At 39.3% G+C, this 21,903-nt stretch overlaps 1 long non-coding RNA gene across 3 annotated transcripts in view; it reads left to right on the forward strand.

The window, feature by feature from the left end:
* LOC130909787 (uncharacterized) overlaps positions 1 to 21,903 on the forward strand; it is a 63,059-nt gene that overhangs the window by 26,166 nt on the left and 14,990 nt on the right. For 2 of the 3 annotated variants that reach the window (XR_009061801.1, XR_009061799.1), the window contains exon 4: positions 20,937 to 21,130. The exons of the other annotated variant lie outside the window; for it this stretch is intronic. This is a non-coding gene — a long non-coding RNA (uncharacterized LOC130909787). The remainder of the gene's footprint in view (positions 1 to 20,936; positions 21,131 to 21,903) is intronic. 3 annotated transcript variants of the gene reach the window in all.

A 21,903-nucleotide genomic window follows, 5' to 3' on the forward strand; every position in this document is an offset into this window, starting at 1 on the left:
GTTTTTTTTTTTTTGCTTTTAACCAAGAATCGAGACTGTTTTACATCTAGATTTATAAAGAATTAAGGGATTTAAGCATTTATTCACCAGAATTTTCAACGGAAAAGCTCTGCTTACATATGGCAGCCGCCACATTGACTGACAGACTAGCATCGTCCTTCGACATATTTACGTAAAATAAATGCTACCTGCACGGTTTTTTTTGGGTTTTTTTTTTTTTTTGCTTTTAACTAAGAATTGAGACTGTTTTACGTGCATATCTATAAAGAATTCAGGGATTTAAGCATTTATTCACAATAATTTTCACTGGAAAAGCTCTGTTTACATAAGGCGGCCGCAAGCTACATGGACTGATAGAGTAGCAAATTTGTACTTTGACATATTTACGTATAGTAAATGCTAACTGCACTTTTTTTGCTTTTAACCATGAATCGAGATGGTTTTAAGTCCATATCTATAAAGAATTCAGGGATTTAAGCATTTGTTCACAATAATTTTCACCAGAAATGCTGTTTACATATGACAGCCGCCACATTGACTGACAGACTAGCATCGTCCTTCGACATATTTATGTAAAATAAATGCGACCTGCACGTTTTTTTTTTTTTTTTTTTTTTTTTTTTTTCCTTTTAACCAAGAATCTAGACTGTTTTACGTGCATATCTATAAAGAGTTCAGGGATTTAAGCATTTATTCACAAGAATTTTCATCGAAAAAAAGCTCTTTGTCTGTGTTTTCACTCGGTCAAGTTTGACGGCCACGCCAACAATGCAGGCCCCCTATTAATCAGCCCTGAGTCCCGTCAATATCATTATGAAGTCTGTGAGTAGTCTTTGTTTGTAATTACAGAGGTCAAACGTTTCCTGAAGTTTTTTTTTTTTTTTTTTACCAGGTTTACACACACTGCAGGAGGGATCTTGGTGCACTCATCAGTCAGGTTTTTGAGCTGAGTTTGAGCTCCCTCCAAAGTTTTTTTATTGGGTTTAGGTCTGGATACCGTCTAGGCCATGCTAGAACCTTGTTATGCTTCTTACGGAGCCACTCCTTGATTTTCCTGGCTGTGTGCTTCGGGTCATTGTCATGTTGGAAGACCCAGGCACGACCCATCTTCAATGCTCTGACTGAAGGAAGGAGGTTGTTCCCCAAAATCTCACAATACAGGAACCCAGTCATCCTCTCTTTAATGCAGTGCACTCGTCCTGTCATTTGCGCAGAAAAACAACGCCAAAGCGTGATGCTACCACCCCCATGTTTCACAGTAGGGATGGTGTTCTTGAGACACATCATTCTTTTTTCTCCAAACATGGTTAGTGGAATTATGACCAAAAAGTTCTATTTTACTCTCATCTGACTACAAAACTTGCTCCTTGACTCTTTTGCATTATCCAAATGGTCATTGGGCAAACTTAAGATGGGCCTTGAATTGTGCTGGTTTAAGCAGGGGGACCTTCTGTGCCATGCATGATTTCAAACCATGACATCTTAGTGTATTACCAACTAGGAGTGGGTACCTCACGATACGATACGATTTGCGATACAAAGCTCACGATAACGATGATCTCACGATATGGCGATATGACGATTATCGATACATTGGTCAGGAAATCATTCATCATCATCAATCATTCGTTCATTCGCTGCCATCCCTCCCACTTCAAACGGAATAAACGTCTATGGCTATCAGTGGCAGTCAATGCCAGGCAATTAGGTAATGTTGGGCCATTTAAGGTCTCACTGGAACAGCACCAAACAAAAGTTCCAGCATCACTCTTGACACCTTGTCCAATGCAGATTCTTGACTCTTGACACCTTGTCCAATGCAGATTCTTGACAAGGTGATGATGCTGGAACTTTTGTTTGGTGCCGTTCCAGTGAGATTTACAAAGTTGACTGCCTGAAGAAGACATCAAAGTTCCCTCAGTCCTTGATGATATGGGGCTGCATGTCAGGCAAAGGCACTGGGGAGGTGGCTGTGGTTAAAGCTTCAATAAATGCAAAGGTTTACATTGAAATTTTAGACAGCTTTCCTATCCCTTCAATTAAAAATATGTTTGTCAATTTTCCAAGATGACAATGCATCATGCCACAGACGTAAAGCTGTTCAAGCATTTCTTGGAGAAAGACTCATGCAGTGAATGTCATGGCCTGCAAATAGCCCTTGACACCTTTTTAAAACGATATCTCGATTCTTGGCAGGAGCATATCGATAACCTTTTGGGATACAAAGTATCACGATGTATCACCATTTCGATATATTGTCACACCCCTATTACCAACAGTAACCTTGGAAACGGTGGTCCAACGGTGGAATGATTGTATGGGGTGGACAGGTGTCTTTATGCTGCTATCGACCTCAAACAAGTGCATCTGATTCAGGATACATGGAGTGGAGGTAGACTTTTAATAAGCGGACTAAGAGGTCTTTCAGGGTCAGAATTCTGGCTGATAGACAGCTGGTCTAATGTTATTTTCGTCACTGTATAAATTGGTGAGGACTGTAACAGCGGCATGTTGCAGCGATAATAGCAATTTTGAGGTGCACGAATGTAAACATTGGATGGATGGATAATACTGAGGAAAAACATATCCCGGAAGCTTGATATAAATTAAAAATACAGTGCATGACATCACTGCGATCCCCATAGAGACCAGACAGAAATAAGGGGATGACCTAAAGGAAGCATTAGCAGGTTTGGACGACACCTGACTCACATAATCAAATCACAAATCTCTCTGATTGGACATTATGACATTATTGTCCCAGCCAACCAGGCAAATATTGGCTGGCAACCAGTACAGGGTGTTCCCAGCCTCCTGCCCTTAGTAAGACACGATGGGCTCTAGCACCCTTCGTCACCCTTGTGAAGATATACAGTAGCTCGCTATTTGCAATGCTAACTTTAAATTAGCGAATTCCACTCACTCATATCTTTGATATGTGCCCATCTACTGTTGGTTCACATGTGCCACAACCTCCAAGATTTTAGAGAACGCAAGAACATCTCCTCCCCTGGAGGTTATTTTCTCCAATGGCTCAGGTGACTGGGCCTGCCGGCTATTTTTCTTTATCATGTGACACCTGTAATGTCACGGGCGCTCCTCTCAAGGAGACACCGGTAAGTAGAGTGACGCGAGAGCGGCAGTGCGCCCAGAGGCATTTATTTATAGCTGAAACCAAACACATGGTTCTGGTTACTCGTGGTAGAACTAATAAGCATGATAAGCAAGAGGACAAAGAATGACTAAAATATTTAGAAGGTGATGATAAATATGTATATTTTACAAAAGGGCAACATGCTGCATTTAAATCGGGGTGAAAGCTCATTTACAGAATGGCTAAATAAAGGCCCTTGATTTGGAATTCACATACAGTGCATACCAATATGAAGGGAGAGTAGTTGAAGCAATTGCATGGGCATCACCACATCTTTTGATAGGACACTGATGTCCATCGGTATTGTTTTTGACAGCCCTTTTAATTTGCGTATTAGTTTTTTGTACGATAATACTCATTAGACTTCGTCATATTTATCTCAAAATGTGTTTGTTTCGTCTAGTTTTTGTTGACGAAAACTCGACTAATTTCGTCTAGTTTTAGTCGACGTATACTAAAACAGTTTTCGTCTAATTTTTTGTTTTTTTAAGAATTGGCGAACTTGCATAGCAAACGTGCGCTAGCTTAAATGCTATAAAATGTTAATGTATTTTTGTTAGGACTGTCAAAATTATCGCGTTAACGGGCGCTAATTAATTTTTTTAATTAATCACGTTAAGATATTTGACGCAATTAACGCACATGTCCCGCTTAGACAGATTTAAATGTCAGTAGAGTGAAATGCCCACTTGTTAATTGTGTTTTATGGAGTTTTGCCGCCCTCTGCTGGCGCTTGGGTGCGACTGATTTTATAGGCTTCAGCACCCATGAGCATTGTGTAAATAATTATTGACATCAACAATGGCAGGCTACTAGTTTATTTTTTGATTGAAAATTTTACCAATTTTATTAAAACGAAAACATTAAGAGGGGTTTTCATATAAAATTTCTATAACTTGTACTAACATTTATCTTTTAAGAACTACAAGTCTTTCTATCCATGGATCGCTTTAACAGAATGTTAATAATGTTAATAATGTTAATGCCATCTTGTTGACTTATTGTTATAATAAACAAATACAGTCCTTATGTACCATATGTTGAATGTATATATCCATCTTGTGTCTTATCTTTCCGGTCCAACAATTTATTTTACAGAATATATATATATAATTTACAGAAAAATATGGCATATTTTATAGATGGTTCGAATTGTGATTAATTACGATTAATTAATTTTTAAGCTGTAATTACCTCGATTAAAATTTTCAATCGTTTGACATGATTTTTATGCTTGCAATAATATTTATTTTGGCTTGGTAAGATAACACTTTCAAAAGAGCATGAAATGTGAATACAAAATAAAAATTCCTCAGTGTTTCTTCAAACTATGCAGAATTTCACTATCATTTCACAAGAGCAATAAATGCTTTTAAAAATAAAATACCTGAGTTTAGCCTCTGTTTTACGAAAATTCACGGGTTCGCGGTGAGTCAGCAACAAGCACACTTTTGCTCAATAGACAATGTTTATTGATGATTATTGCAGAATTCAAAAGGTTTATTGAGTACAGTCCCACACAAAGGCAAGCAAACAAATATCAAAACAAGCATAACATGTAATAACGATAACGCTAGATCTTGATTGTCACTTCTAGTATCCCCACGCTACCGTCTAAGCACAAATATTCCTCTAATAATGCAAAAGAACTCTTACCGTGACAAAAGAGCGGAGAGCCAATGCCCCGATCAGAATCAGAAGAGGAATAAAGCCAAGCGATTCGTACGTCATCCTTTGGAAGACTCTGACGCGGATTACAGTAAGATGGCCAGTGCTGTTTCCATATATATTTTTATTATATTACGTATATACAGGATATATGTATATATTTTCCCAAGTGGGTGCTTCCATGATCCTAATAAATTGAATAATAATTTAAAAATATATATAATTAATTATTTTATTAAATAGAAATGCACGTTGATACGACGCACATAAAGGTAACTTCCCTTTTTAAAAAATCGTTAGATAGTTGTATGGACTTACAATTCGCTAGCTTGTTGTTTCTTGTTGTCTTCTAAAATTATACTTGGGTGACGGCGCTTCAAGTGTTCGTGCATAGCCGACGTGCTACTGTGTTATGCGAGCTCAGCTTAGCAAAGAGTACACACAGTGGCACCCTCCATATTTTCCTTGAAATAATTCCAGGCTCTGGCTATTCTGGTCCGCTTTTTTGGCTTCATGCCACTTTCACGTGTCACCAATTCTGCCCTTTTTGGTAATTGGCGGTGTTTTCAACTCCTCGCTGTAGTGAAGAGTGAACCGGCGATTCACTTGCCTCGTTGTCGTCGGTTCATCCGATTTCCTCCTCAGGAAGGCGTGCATAAAAACACCGAGAGGCATCGGATGGCTCTTTATGGATACTTTTATTGACCAAAACAAAAACGTGGGGGATGCAGCCACTGAACTCCGCGGTACCCGCGCATTTTCCCAACTCACCAATCTCGCTCCCTCTCTCTCGCTCGCCCACTTTCTTCTTTTTTGCTTAATCTGACAATGCCGGTCACATTGAAATAACAGCGACCCCCTTGGGGGTGCCAGTAACAACCGCTTGCATCGCGAGCGCCCGCCATTCTAAACTTTGTCCGCATGTAATTTTTTTTTTTCAACCAGTCATTACCTGTCGACAGAATGTTTTGCCCGTCGACGCATTTACGTCATCGATGACGTCGACAACGTTGACTAGTCGGGACAGCTCTACTGTAGTCGCTTCCCCGTCACCGCAACGCAGGAGCATAACTTGGGCTTAACTCAGGCTTTAGAGTTAAGTGTCGGGAGCCAGAATGCACCACTTCATACTTAGAGGCGCTTGTAGAATTTGATTTTCCTTATTTATGGACGGACAGCAGGACTGTGTCGTGCGGCTTGTTGCGTGAGCACACATCATAGTATATTTATGCAGTGAGTAAACTGCGGAAAGCTCTGGTTACGCCAAACGTGATAACACTTTTGAGATCACTAAAATAGATATTGCACTTTGTGCACAACCACTGGCACTTGTGCCAGCCTTAGGCTTTATGGCACCTGCCAAGCGTTGTGTTCATTGGATTCTCCTGTCAGCTCTGAGAATTTGAGGTCCCCTAATCCCAAAAATAAAAACCCATCAACCATTAGAATCTATTTACTGTACAAGCTATGTGTATATGTGCTGTGCTATGTGTATGTGCAATGTGTATAACGGGCCCCCTGAGGTGACTGTCGGATGGTGGTGGGGGGTACTTGAGGATAATTATTCACGGGCCACTTTCATGGGCAACACAATCGTCTGATGTGTAGGGAGAGAGAGTGCTAGTGGATTTTTTTTTTAAAGAGGGGTGGGGGCAGACATATTTTAATACTTAAACACTATAGAAATAGTCCCAGGTTACGATGTACTTGACTTACGCGATTTTGACTTTACGACGCCGGAGTCTTCTCCGCCATTTTGTCTCCAGTCTATTTTTTTGTTGCACACACAGTACCTAATTGTACCTCACTGTATCTTATTATTATTATTTTTTGTTTGTTTTTGTTTTAAACCTGTCCTGTTCAGCTGTTTAAGACGGAGAATGGAAGTCTGAATGTTTCACATTGGAGTATAACATACTCCCATTGTGATCATTCAACATACATGGTTTATTAAGACAAAGCAGGAAGGAGTACTGGGGGAACAGAAAAAAAGAAGGAGAGAAAGACAGAAGAAACACAAACAACTACAAGAAATACACTGAACGCCTACACTAACTATATGTTGGTGCTATCGTCAGCTAGATGTATTTCCGGTTGACACCATGTGGGGGCTTGTTTAGCAGGGAAATAGGGGGTGGAGTGGTTGGGAGGGGTGGAGTATACACAAATCATCCCTGTGATCTAGAACCCAGTAATCATGAGAATCCCTTGTGAGTGTGAGCCCGTTGGCAACCCACCCTACGGTGCCCCATCACTAATCCCGGCACCGAGGTCCTCGACCCGAGCGCGCCCAATTACATCCAGCCATGTGCAAATCCCATCAAACATGCGATAGCTACGCAGACGAGCCACAGCCCCCCCCAGCCTATCCGGGGGGTTGGTTGTCAGTGCAGCCCATCCCTCCTCCCGCAGCCCAGCAAAGGAGCCATCCTCATCCCCCAGGGATCCAGGGTGGTCCCTCGGGCCACCCATGCCCCCATCAACCGGCCTTTAGGGATGTGAAGAGGGGGCGCACCACCAACCCCGCATCTGCCCACCCCTCTCCCCACTGCCTGAGCACCTACCCCGCACCACGGACAGGCGCCACACCAAGCGCCGGAGACCAGGGGATATCCAGCCCACCGGCAGGGAACAACAAGCCCCACCCCAGGCCCCATGGGCCCCAGGAAGCCCCACCGACGACCCCGCCAGCTGAAGGGCAGCCAGGAAAGGGCCGCAGCAATTATGTTTTTTGAAACTTTTTACTTCCTTCACTTTTGATAATTTGTAAATCTGTGACATATATATGGACACGTCTGTTCAAAACGAGACGCAATTTTACAATAAAACACTCGAGACAAAACACTTGGTATTCAAACGTCCATCTAGTCGGATCAATATGTAAATTTAGTAGATTATATTAGCCTAATTTGCTTCACAAAAGCCCGTTAGCTTAAATGCTAAAAATGCTAACGCGTTTACAATTCTCATAGCAAATCACTCACATGTAACTTCACAAACTGTAGCTCTAATTTTAATTACAAATGCATACACAAACCAATATTAGCTGAAACAACTTACAGACTTATGCGGGCCAAACCAGAGCCCAACTTATCCTTTTTTCAATGTCAGAAATCTGAGTGCTCCTGTACGGAAGCATTATTAAATGACAGTCAAGGCTGCCGCCAGAGGCAGTGTAACCTCCATCAATAAACAAAATGTAATACTTTTGGACTTTTGGACAGTTATTTTGACATTTTAAAGGGTTAATTCAGATTTACGCGGAAATTCAGGTTACCAGTGGGATACGAGCCCGCGTTTCCCGTGTGACAGACGAGCACGTACACCACCAGGACTAGACTTCTGCGTGACTTTGGTGTCTTGATTTTCCTTATAAAGCACATGCGTTGTTTTTCTGTGCGATAAAACCTGAAAGGGAAATGCAATAGAAAAGAAAGTGCGGCTGGCTTGACCCCAGAATTGGCAGACTTGGCTCACTTCAGACAGCCAGCAGACAACATTAAATAGGGATTGCGTAAAAGGGTTTATTGAACACACACAAAAAAAAACATTGCGAAAAGAGGGACACAAAAAGGGTCCGTAACAGGAAGTCATGATCAATTAAAATAAATTTAAATAACGTGGTAAGAGGCAGACAAACGAAAAAAAAACAAGGCAATGATGCAACTAGCAATGAAGGGATATGCAAACTGTCAAATAGCAGCAAATCAATATCTCGGCAAGCGACTGTAGGGACATAACACTAGGAACTTTTCAGAATGCTCAAATTGTCCCCACCAACTTTTAAGCAACCTTATTTGCATTATACAATGAGTAGATAGAATTGACCCTACCATTATAAAGTGAATTACTTTCATTATGTTCAGACTTACATTTACCCTTTTCACTTGCTATTTAATAGTGCCGGTCCATTTTTTCCCCCCTCAAACCCACGTTTGATTGGCTAAAGACTAAAACCCCACATTCACACAATCCCGATAGAAATGCATGTCAATTTGCCGCCGCCTCCTCCGCCACCTTTGAAGAGGAGGGATATTAGAATGTTTTTTTTTTTTCCAGCCAGCAGCAGCCACTGTAAGTAATGTAAAAATATGTCAATGTTGTGGAGGTAAGGAACACACCACTAATTTTGCTACTGAAAGACCAACCAGCATCAGAGTTAGCATAACATTAGAGTGTGTGAACTTGCTAACCTGTAAAACTCGAGTAGAAAGCTGCTTAGAGAGGCGTCTTCTTGTGTGTTTTCGACTGTTAATGTTAATTCAACTGTGCATTTTGTGCATTTATTCATTAATTAAAATATATTTTCTACATCATTTAAAAATAAACATTTTTATTTACAGCCGATGCACATTTTAACCCCTCCCCCCAAAAAAACTTCAAAAGCACAACTACTCTAAATGTCCTTTATATTAAGCAAGCATTTTGAAAAATGACTTTCTCCCGATGAAAATAATTTAAACTTGTTTTCATTTTTATGTAGGAATGTACCCAATCTCTTTGGTTGTATTAATGTCCCGTGCCCAGCAAAAAGTGTACATGCAGGTTATGCTGTTTTAGCGTCCCTACCAATTTTGAGACCAAACCTACGCCCTTGCGGCAAGCCGCCTAGGATCGGTTTAAAGACACTGCTGATGAGTCGGAATTGGATGCAGGTATGACGTTGGGAACTCATCCCACAGCTCTGTAACAAAACAATTTGACCAGCAGCTGAACGTGACAAAATCATGCCAGTTGTCATATTAGCTTCACTTGCTAGCTAGCGCAGCTATTCTCCCAGTCCAGTCCAATTATTCCATATGGTACTTCCACAAACAGTACATTTATGTACGTATATGTGAGCTAAAATACAGTAGTAACACGTTACTCTTCATGATCTGCCATTAAGCAAGTCTTCAGTAAGGCGGACTGACTGATATAAAATAATGATGTACTGTAAATTGCCACTGAAATGACTGGAATAGCTCAAAGATTGCCATTTTGATTTGAGGATCAATTTTAAAGCATTAAGGTTGGGCATTAGAAGTAACGGTATATTAATATTGATCACCGGTAAACCCCATTAATAATGGAGTTTAGCCCAGAATTCTTGACAGGGCATGTCAAGTTCAAGAAACGCATCCAACTGCTGTGAGTCTCTCAAATGTTGTTGTTGTCCATTTCAATGGATACCTGGGGCTTATTTTTGAATTTAAATGTTCCTGCGGGGAATCAATTCTCAGATAGCAAGCGTTGAAAAATGAGGTTAAAAACTGCAAGCGGTGTCGTTAATACTGATGTATTATTTGCACGGTCAGCCTAATGAGGGATGTTGAGTGGAAACACTGAGACAATCAACCTGAGTCCAATGTTTCAATTTAACCTCCTCTTCTCCAGTTTCCACTCCTTGTTCACTTGAAACCAGCTGTCAGTCAGCTCCCGAGCACACCACCCTAATGCATGATTTCCATGAGTCCAGCTGCTCCCATTCGGCCTTCCTCCAAAACAGAAGATCATGTTACATATTGTTGTTTTGGTGGCAGTACTTTTTCAGCAAAGTCTCACCTTTGATATCCTGGGCAAAAAAAAACAAACCAATGTGGTGAATAGGGGTGTGACAAAATATCGAAATGGTGATATATTGTGATACTTTGTATCCCAAAAGGTTATCGATATGCTCCTGCCAAGAATCGAGATATCGTTTTAAAAAGTTGTCAATGTTTAAAAAAAAAAAAAAAAAAAAGGGACCAACAAGTTGCTACCAAAATCTTCCATCATAAGTGTCTCAGGTAACTAAAGCTGCCATTCCCGGTGCTCGACGCCAGGGGTCGCGTTAACCGAATATTTTCCGTCGTTGACCGTTTTTTTAAAACGTAGACGGAAAAAACTGAAGTCCATCTGTCATTTTGACAGGTTGCAATTCACACCCCAGACCACAGGGTGGCGAGTGAGCATATTAATTAGCTATTGTCTCTCTTGATGCATGACGTCATTGGCCTTACTCGGAAAAATGTCAAGGCAACTGAGTGTTTGCCTGGCACGGCCAGACTGTTCTCCCTGTATTTTTCAAACACTGAGAGAAAAGTCTGGGACACAGCCTCTCGAGTAGGTACAAAATCAATCGACAAATCAGATTTGTTTATTTGCGTGACGTGTTCTTCACGAGCAACGTCACTCTTGCGCGCCGAAAGTCCTCTCTACAACAACACGGATGGCGAACGGGAGAGCCGAGAATATGTTCCAATCTGCGGTAAATTCAGTTTTAAATGAGCTAAAACACATCGACACGAGTCATTGACAACAGTCTGTCTCGCGCTAGCCATGTTGAATAAACTCCGTTCTCCTCGTTTGTTTACTTCCGAGCGCAAGTCTCTCGTCCTGCCCTCGTCGCTTTGCTAACGGCACGTCTGCCCGTCGCTGATTGGTGCACTCCGCTGTCTGTTTGCCTCTTGTTAAGCTTGTTCGGACAGAATATTAATTAAAAATGAATGAAAATTAAATACTATTGAATATTTTAAAAATGTAAGTGACGGGTAAAAATTGATTATGACCGGATTTTTATGACACTGTCAGTCAAAATGACAGACAACGAAAAAGTCTAGCGCAACCTCTGCTTGACGCCCAATCCATTTGGACTGGGAACGTTCGTTCATTCGAAACAGGGCTGCAGCTATCGATTATTTTAGCAGTCGATTAATCAATGAACTATTTAGTTCGACTATTCGAGTAATCGGATAAGGAACATAAAAATTTTACCTGAGCTGAGCCTCACACGGTATATATGCATATAAAAAAAGAGGATCTATGTACAACAAAAGAACAATTGGCTAACTTAGATAGCAAAAGTCCGCTAGCTTAAATGCTATAAAATGCTAACGCTTTTTCACAATGCTCTTAAAAAATGGCTCAGACACATATTCCCACAAAAATGGCTAAATATTCCTTTAAACTAAATTATGAATGCATTCAAAAAAATCACAAGCTCAAACAAAAACTTAGCTTATGTTGGTCTTAACAGGGAGCAGATGGATTCAGCCATGTGAAATGAGGTAGACTAGAGAGCCGTGTATCCACCCAAATCCATAAAAATAAATGCAAACACTTTCAAAACAAACCGTTACAACGCCACTTTAATTAAACGAATACTCGAAGCAGCAAAATTTAATTTGAATCTTTTTTTCTAATTGAATACTCGAGTTAATCGATTAATTGTTGCAGCACTAATTCGAAACCAGAGCATTCGCAGTCATTCTGTCCGATTTTCGGGGAAGTAACTGAAAATCGACAGGTAAATAACCTTAAATGGCACAAAATGACCTCATTGCCTGGCATTGGCTGCCAATGACGGCCGTAGACGTTCAATCCGTTTGAAGTGGGAGGGTGGCAGCGAATGAACGAATGTTCATTCGCTGCCACCCTCCCACTTCAAATGGATTGGACGTCTACTAGTGATAAACTCATTCCAATTCGCAGCAGTGGCTTGTTTTTCTGTTTATTAGTTGTTTGTAGAATATCCTAGTATGATTTCCTGACCAATGTATCGATAATCGTTGTATCGCCAGATCGTTATCGGGAGCTTTCACAAATCGTATTGTATCGTGAGGTAACAAGAGGTTCCCACTCCTAGTGGTGAATATGTATATGTAAATTTAGTGGATTAAATTAGCTTAATTTGCTGAACAAAGTCCACGAGCCTAAATGCTACGAATGCTAACGTATTTACAATTCTCCTAGCAAATCGCTCACACATAACTCCACAAACTGTAGCTGTAAACTTAATTACAAATGCATACACAAACATATATTAGCTGAAACAACTTACAGCCTTATGTGAGCCAACAAGAGCGCAGCTATCCTTTATCCATGTCAGACGTCTGAGTCTGCTTCTCAGTCATACAAGGCGACAAACCCAACGCTGCCACCTGAGGGCAGTGTATCCTCCATCATTAAGCAAAACACAATGCTTTTTGACTTTGTGATAGTTATTTGAGACTTACTTTTTGTACTTATAGGGTTAATTCCGATTGACGCGGAAATTCGGGTTACGTTGCCAGCGTAGGAACTGAACTCGTTCGTAACCTAGGCACCACTATATTCCTGTCTTTGATTGGTTTGATACAATAATACGTACATGTAAAAAAATAGAAAAATGATAACAATTTTACCTCTGGTAAAGATTAGCCTTATATAAAATTTAAGCTAGCGAACCATTGCTAAGCAAATTAGCCAATTGTTGTAAACATTAGCATTATACGTTTAAGCTAGTGGACTTTTGCACTGCAAGTTAGCCAATTGTTGTAAACATTAGCATTATATAGCATTTAAGCTAGCAAACATTTGCTATGTAAGTTACCCAATTGTTGTAAACGTTAGCATTTAAGCTAGTGGACGTTTGCTTTGCAAGTTAGCCAATTGTTGTAAACATTAGCATTAAATAGCATTTAAGCTAGTAGACGTTTGCTATGCAAGTTAGCCAATTGTTGTAAACATTAGCATTAAATAGCATTTAAGCTAGCGAACTTTTGGTATGCAAGTTATCTAAATGCAACAATTAGCCAACTTGCATACCAAAAGTCCCCTAGCTTAAATGCTATATAATGCTAATGTGTAACTAACTTTTGGTATGCAAGTTCGCTAAATGCATTAATTAGCCAACTTGCATACCAAAAGTCCTCTATCTTAAATGCTATACAATGCTAATGTTTACCAGATAGTTTCAGGTGCGTACCAGATTGCTGAAATTTATTTTATTTCTGTTGATATCCCTTTAGGAGCTCCGTACTTTTGCTATGCATGATAGCCAATTGTTCTTTTGTTGTACTGAGATCCACATTTATTTTTTTTGATATCGTATGAGGCTAAGCTCAGGTATTTTAATTTATTTTTAAATGCATTTATTGCTCTTATGAAATGAAAGTGCAATTCTGCATCGTTTGAACAAACACTCAGGAACTTTATTTAGTATACGCATTTAATGTTCTTTTGAAAGTGTAATCTTAGCAAGAGAAAATAAAAGTGCAAGCATAAACACTTGTTTATTTGTGTTACATATCCTAAAATGTACTCTGCATCGCATTAAATGTTCGTTATCTGATGACTCGATTATTCGAACTGATTGATCGACAGATTAAGCGATCGCGTAATTAATCCATAGCTGCAGCCATAGTATATACAGTACAGTAGACGTAATTGTATCTTTATTTAGCTATGTTCCTTCCAGTAATTCAGTCTGGTTCAGGCTTTGTACTGGAGCAGAATGCAGATGCAATGTTCCAGCTGAGTGTGAGAAAAAAGGGGAACTGTGGACTGAATACCATCATTAGTCGTGAACCCACAATGGCGTCCACACCGAAAGGGGAAGTCTGTGCATAAAGACTCGCCGATCCACAATGCACAATCAAAAGCGGTCACAACCTCTGTTGTAATGAGCAAGATTGGGCAATACATCACACATGGACAAAATCACATTGTGTGCAACAAGGATAGGAAAAATGTGGGTGGTGGGGAGGTATCACAAGGGAATAGGAGACGTTGGGGTGATGTTTAGAATTGGAAGGGTGGGGGGTATAATGTTATTCTATCGCTTGATATTTTGGGACTTGAATCGCTTCCAAAGACATTCACCAGCTCCAATTTTCTAAATGGTTGTTTTTAAATTCATGTTAAAAGAATATCTGTCACAGTTAAGCATGGGCCACTAGTGCTCTTTCCCGCTGTTTTTCGAAGTATACTTGTATTAAAGGTGATATATCGCCAAACATTTTAGCCCAAAAAGTGATTGACATACTCCCACCAAGAATGTATGTCGCCCTCTAGTGGTTGGCCGCCGTTACTGGGGTTTTTGCAGGCCAGCGTTAGTCAATGTAAACAGTAACGTTAGCTGCTGTTGGTTGTGTGCTGCGGGCAGGGATATCTTTGGACAGCTTTTTTTACAGGGAAAAGGCCACCTGCTGAGCCAGAAGAAGGGCATACAAGGGCTGTAGCTATCGATTATTCTAGTAGTCGATTAATCGATGAACTAGTTAGTTTGAATAACCGAGTAATCGTATATGGAACATAAAAAATTAAAATACCTCAGCTCAGCCTCAAACAGTATAAAAAAAGTAAATAAATGAGGATCTATGTACAAACAAAAGAACAATTGGCTAACTTATATCGCAAAAGTTAGCTAGCTTAAATCAGGGGTGTCCAAACTTTTTGCAAAGGGGGCCAGATTTGGTGTGGTAAAAATGTGGAGGGCCGATCTTGGCTGACGCTACATAGAACAATATATTTAAGCAAATTTTAGCAAGCCGTTCCGTGTGTCACATTTGCTTTATTATTTTTTTTTTATTAGTAATTTCATTTTCAACAATCTCGTAACTATCCTTTTTGGCATTCTCTTTCGACTGTCTGGCTCTTGCGAAATACTGCTGCTGTGAAATTAAACTAGCTTCAAGTTGCTTCAATTTCTCGCTGCGTATATTCCCTGTAATCTTGTCGTACATGTCAGCATGTCTTGTTTGGTAATATCGCCTCACATTGAAGTCTTTAAAAACAGCGACCGTCTCTTTGCAAATGAGACAGACACAGTTGTTGTGTATTTTACTGAAGAAATAATCCATTTTCCACCTATCCTTGAAGTGTCGGCCGTCGCAGTCAACTTTCTTTTTTTTAGTTGATTGTCGCAGTTTTAGGAAATTGGAAGTAAAGGGTTACACGGGGTAATGTGAGTGTGCTGCTGCCTTTTAGTGGGTAAATGAGGAGCAGCATTTAGTGTGTTAGCTACTTCATATGCTGGTAGCAATTCTGCTGACCAATTTATTAAATCTGTGTGCGGGCCAGGCATTATTGATTTTATGACAGAGGCTGGGGGCCGGAGGAAATTTGACCACGGGCCGCATTTGGCCCCCGGGCCGGACTTTGGACATGCTGGCTTAAATGCTATAAAATGATAGCTTTAAAAAAAATTTTTTTTTTTACAATGCTCTTAACCAATGGTTCAGACACATATTCCCACAAAAAACAGCTGAATGTTCCTGTAAAATAAATTACAAATGCATAAAAAAAAACTAACTCAAACAAAAGTTTATGTTGGTCTTAACAGTGAGCAGCTGGATTCACCCATGTGAAATGAGGCAGACAAGAGGGCAGTGTATCCACCCAAATGAATAAAACTAAATGCAAACACTTTCAAAATAAACCATTACAACGCCACTTTAATTAAACGAATACTTGTAGCAGTGAAATTTAATTTGAATCTTTTTTTCTAATCGATTACTCGAGTTTATCAATTAATCGTTGCAGCACTACACACAACCAAGTCCATTCTGCCTATATTTGGCTAAAAGCTAGCAAACAAAAGCGAATACACTAAGAGCATCATACCTCGTGGCGAACCGTATTGCTAAACCTTTCGCAGTTGGATAAGAACTTGACCAAGGATGTTATTTATCAAGTTTTAGGAGAGGCTACTGTTAAAAAAGATTGATTCAGCGTATGGTGAATTTAGTGCTGCAACGATTAATTCGATTAGAAAAAAGATTTGAATCAAATTTTGCTGCTTCAAGTATTAGTTTAATTAGAGTGGCATTGTAATGTATTGTTTTGTTTGCATTTAAGGTTTTTTGTTTTGGGTGGATACACTGCCCTCTTGTGGCAACATTGAATATGATATAACTCAAACATGGGTGAATCCAACTGGTCCCTGTTAAGACCAACATAAGGTAAGCTTTTGTTTGAGTTAAACATGTTTTTTTAATATGCATTCGTAATTTGGTTTATAGGTATAGCCGTTTTTTGTGGGAATATGTGTTTGAACGATTTCTTAAGAGCATTGTAAAAATCGTCAGCATTTTATAGCATTTAAGCTAGCAGGCTTTTGCTTTGTAAGTTAGCCAATTGTTCTTTTGTTATACTTAGATCCTCATTTGTTAATATGTTTTTATATTGTTTGAGGCTAAGATTAGGTATTTTAATTTATTTTTTAATGAAAATGCAATTCTGCATAGTTCGCAGAAACACTCTGGAATTTTATTTTGTATATGCATTTAATGCTTATTTTAAAAGTGCAATCTTAGCAATCTTTTCTTTTACATCTACTAAAATTTATCCAGCAAAGAATTAAATGTTCCTAATCCGATTACTCCATCTAACTAGTTGATCGATGAATCGACGACTAAAATAATCGAAAGCTGTATTCCTAGTTGAGTTACATTTTCCCTGCACTTAATGTCAGTTTTTATCCCCGTCGTGTTATTTTATATTTACTGTAATTTTCCGCCACACATTGCCGGTCCGTGAAAAAAGCCCACGTCACACCAGTCCGTGGTGCAAAAACTGCCCTAGAGCCTCGGTGCCACCTCACCTCCCCTTTGCCCCACCCCTGCACTGATTCTTTGTCATGAATATTTTATGTTTTGAAGAAAAAAATGGAAGTAACGCTCCCCAACTGTAGAGGGAGTCCTGTAGCAGTAAAACAAAGCAATATTTCTTGAACGCTATTTTAAGTGCACTTACCCTTCAGGTTGCGCCTGTCGATGCACAGCAGAGCAAGTCCTCGAAACCATGGAGTCAGCGCGGAAACAAATCATTCCCTGGCTCACGGTTCAATTAGATGCACCACCTCCAACTGTCTAGAATTCAATTATGTAAAGAACGAGTTACGGTTGAGGGATAGAAATAAACAAAGTGCTCTAATGTTTTATTCATTCCACACACCAAAATACTTACCACATAAAATAAGTTTAGTGGCTCACCGCCACACTTAAGCCATTATTCCCTTCCAAATTAGTGGTGCAGCAATTTATATATTTGCAAAGGTTTTTTCTTTTTAACTTAAATTACGTGCCATTAACCAGGTAATAAAGCTGTGAGTTGAAACAAGAACCAAAAAAGATTTTTGACCTGACTGCAGGACAGTTTCACACTTTCACAGTGGGGCAAATAAGTATTTAGTCAACCACTAATTGTGCAAGTTCTCCCACTTGAAAATATAAGAGAGGCCTGTAAAAGTCAACATGGGTAAACCTCAACCATGACAGACAAAAAAACAGAAAATCACAGTTTGATTTTTAAAGAATTTATTTATAAATGATGGTCAAATACAATCAATCAAAATACAGTGCCCTCCATAATTATTGGCACCCCTGGTTAAGATGTGTTTTTTAGCTTCTAATATTTTTTTTATTCAAATAATATGGGACCTTAATGGAAAAAAAGAAAAATCCAACCTTCAATACAAGTGCATTTATTCAGCGTGGAAAAAATCCCACATAAAGAAATAATTATTTGACATCAAATAATGTGTGTCACAATTCTTTTGGGAGTTTCAAAATTTGACCTTTATGTCTTCATTAAATGATAAATCTTTTTTTAGTAAAACAAATATATTTTTGTTCATTCAACATCATTTGGGAGGGTCTTGGCTTTCATATTAGCCATTTCTGAAACCAACTGAATAATTAAAAGTCAGGTTATTAGCAATGGCGTACCGCAACCAACACGTCACTTCCGCTCATTAATATTCATGACATTAGCTACTGTTGCTAAGTAGGGACAAGCCACCGTTTGTCCCTAAAAGGAAATGAATGGAAATCGTGTACGAAGGAGATGTTTACAGAGCTAAACCTACCAATTCTCTCTGAAAATGATGTGCCTGGTGCCATATAGACTGGCAAAGATGTGGAAGAACATAAAAATGTTCAGTTAAAGAGATGGCTTTGGCCGAAGAAAAACAAGCCGACCTAAGCATAGCTTTAGCTTTTTTATCGACGCGACTGACAATGACATTCTCCTGTTTCAACAAGCTATCCTTTACCATCAGCCCTGTCTTTCTTATATATCCTCTGGTTGTCTTACGTCTCTTACCGTTCTTGGGGGTAATTTAGTTAGCTTTGTGTAGCGATCGCAAATGCTACTCAGTGACAGCCAACGAACACTTTTAATTTTTTCATTGATAACACATCCTAATCCTATAATTTATTTACACTTCCCCCTCACTAAAGTTGTTTTTTTATATATATATATAACAGAAACGGTAACAGTGGCAGTCAGATACCATTGTAATTCTCTTCAGGTCATTCATTGTCAGACAGAAGCAGTACGACACAACGTTACGCTAAAAAAAGAAGTTAAAAATATAAAAATGGCTTACCTCTTTGTCCTCTGAAAGACCATGCCAACCTAACATAATATTTACTGCATATGAAACGTGAATGGATTCGCCGAGCTGTTTTTGGTTTCCGGAAACGTATGAAGAAAACATCCTCATGTGTCGTAATGTCTAGAGTCGTTTCTACAAGTTCCAAAAAAGCAATGCGTGATCGGCATTTTCTTTTTTGTAAGATTACCGGAGAAAAGTAGCACTAATTACTAGGGTTGTTCCGATCATGTTTTTTTGCTCCCCATCTGATCCCGATCGTTTTAGTTTGAGTATCAGCCGATCCCGATTTTTCCCGATCCGATTGCTTTTTTTTTTGCTCCCGATTCAATTCCAATCATTCCCGATAATTTTTCCCGATCATATACATTTTGGCAATGCATTAAGAAAAAAATGAATAAAACTCGGACGAATGTATACATTCAACATACAGTACGTAAGTACTGTATTTGTTTATTATGACAATAAATCCTCAAGATGGCATTTACATTATTAACATTCTTTCTGTGAGAGGGATCCACGGATAGAAAGACTTGTCACTTTGTCTATTGTGACTAACTATTGCCATCTAGTGTATTTGTTGAGCTTTCAGTAAATTATACTGCAGTCATGCCCCAATGCATGATGGGACGTGGAACCATATGGGAAGTACAACCATGACTGTGCGTCGCGCTACCAATGGATATATCTCCTCTGCTTTAGGAAAAGAACTGAAGGTGTTACGACATAGATCAATTGTCACCTTGCTTCCCCACATTGCTTCCCATGATAAATCAAATCATAGGGAGAGGGATTGCAAGGTTATAGCAGTTTGAAGGAAAGCTCCAAAGGCTGCCGAAATGCACTCTACTCATTTTGCGCTGCCTTTTATCTCTCTATATAGGTAAAACGGCGTCATTGCACATTGAGGGCGACATTGAGTGAGAGGGTCATGCAGCGCATATATTAATAGCGATAAATATAATAACATGACACATTTTTTAATTAATTAATTGACGCCGTTGTCGGGATCTTTTCGATAACCCTACTTTAAACCTAAATTAAAGACTCTGGATGAGTGTAACATCTTATGTCTGTAACGTTAAATACAATTAGAAAACAATTTAATTAAAATATATATATATTAAAAAAAGGCATGGCCGATATTTTTTTGCTGATTCCGATACTTTGAAAATGACGTGATCGGACCCGATCGATCGATCGGGACATCTCTACTAATTACGTTGGGTCTATGCGAGGGAGGGTCTATAATGTCCCACTTCGGCTTTACTTCCGCTTTACGATGCGACGTCACGGTCTAAAAATAGCCTGCGTGCGGTACGCCATTGTTTCTACAAAATGGATAAGCGACAAGACTTTTGTCAGGGGCTGTAATTCCTTCTGAGAATTTTAGGATGTGGATGTATTAACATTTAAAGGATTTTTGGATTCTTTTTGGGGGGAAATAGCTTCGGTTCAGTTGCAGTTTTAAAAAAGCGCTCTCGAAATAAAATTATTTAGCGTATCTATTTCAGGTTTTGGGACGGGGTGCCAGTCAATCACAGGGCACACAAAGAGTATTGCTAACTTACAACTGAAAGTTCATTTGTGCGTGACTCCAGCCTAATCTCTTTAGTGCAGAAGAACCAGCTGCACAAAGATTTGAGGGGAGACTGTGCCTGCTTTCCCTATTATTAGAGGAAAGGTTTGCTAGGAGAGAGCTCCAGGGAATTGCTAAAATTAAATTACACAGATGATCATTAAATTCAGGAGAAACGGTGCTTTCTCAAGGATGAGATATCTGAGTTTTATATCAAATTGTTTCCCATGTACAGTAAGGATATTCTAACTTTTCTTACTATTACATGCTTCAGTGATCGCTCAATAATTGATGCTGATGCATAGCATAAGCTAAAATGATATAAAGAATATATAGTTTTAAAGCCTGGTAAATAGATGTTCATGGGATTATTCTTAAAAATGAAGTCGATGCCATTTAATGTTTTCTTTTTTCAGAGCTTGCCTGAGAAAAGCACTGCCTGCTGCTCCCGGAAAAATTAATGAGCGCAATGTGAAAAAAGAGAAAAAACTGCCAAGTTCTGGCCCAAAACAATCAGCTGAATTATGCTAAAGGCTCTACAGTGCCAAGGGGAGCTGCAAAGCTGGATGCACTTTTTTATGAGGTGCACCAATTCATTTCCCAGAACACGGTAAGCGATTTGGCCTAATGAATAGTTGATTAGTCCAGTTGAACAATATAAAGTCAGACAATACCTGAGGAAAATCACAGACCTCATTTTCCTTGGTGAGTTGTAGTTATTAACATCTGAAGCATCTGAAGCTGCTGCCTATTCACTAACTGGTTAATCTAATTTTCTTGAACTCTTTAACTCAACCAGCTTTTTCGTCGGCCGAAACATCTTGCCTAAATGGATGTTTGAGCAGACGTCTATCCCTGCTGATTCACATTAGAACAAATAACACTTGCATTCCAACATAAAGCAATTAAGAGTCTGAACAAAAGCCGAAAGTCTGTTTTGAATGCGAATGTTTTGAAGACGTAGTATGTGAAGAAACCCAACCCAAGCCTCCAAATTGTCCATAGGTATGAATGTGAGTTGGCTGTGATTGATTGATTGAACGTCCAAAATTGAGAAGGGACCAATTTTAACTTGGCGTATTGTATGAAAATGGGATTGTCTATTCATAAATCCGGGATGAATACAGCTGCTGGGTCTTTTTTGAGTCATTTAAATGACCTCACCGTGGCCAACGTGAAAGTCCCGCATTGATGCCAGAGGGTACTTTACTAAATGAGATTGATTGGACTTCATAGAGCCACAATCTGAAGTCCTTTTGATTGTAAAATTAACCAAAATTGCCCAGTCCAACACCAGAAATACCAAGGGTGGATCAGTTGATACAAATCACTATTGTATCCATAGAAGGGTCATCTGACTCTTATCAGCATATCTTTTGTGAG

Source organism: Corythoichthys intestinalis, chromosome 21 (genome assembly GCF_030265065.1).
Source record: "Corythoichthys intestinalis isolate RoL2023-P3 chromosome 21, ASM3026506v1, whole genome shotgun sequence".
Taxonomy (NCBI): Eukaryota; Metazoa; Chordata; class Actinopteri; order Syngnathiformes; family Syngnathidae; genus Corythoichthys; species Corythoichthys intestinalis.